The sequence below is a fragment of the Sinocyclocheilus grahami genome, unplaced genomic scaffold, assembly GCF_001515645.1.
Source record: "Sinocyclocheilus grahami isolate Dianchi unplaced genomic scaffold, SAMN03320097.WGS_v1.1 scaffold2800.1, whole genome shotgun sequence".
Classification (NCBI taxonomy): Eukaryota; Metazoa; Chordata; class Actinopteri; order Cypriniformes; family Cyprinidae; genus Sinocyclocheilus; species Sinocyclocheilus grahami.
In genome coordinates, this window is record NW_015507977.1 from 34,704 (window position 1) to 34,961 (window position 258).

The window sequence follows — 258 nt, forward strand, 5'->3', positions numbered from 1 at the left end:
TCAACATTGAGCCGCACTGTGAAACAGCCAATCAGAGCAGAGCTCAACCACGCTGTGAAACAGCCAATCAGAGCAGAGCCGCACTGTGAAACAGCCAATCAGAGCAGAGCTCAACCGCGCTGTGAAACAGCCAATCAGAGCAGAGCTCAACCGCGCTGTGAAACAGCCAATCAGAGCAGAGCTCAACCGCGCTGTGAAACAGCCAATCAGAGCAGAGCTCAATATTGAGCCGCACTGTGAAACAGCCAATCAGAGTAG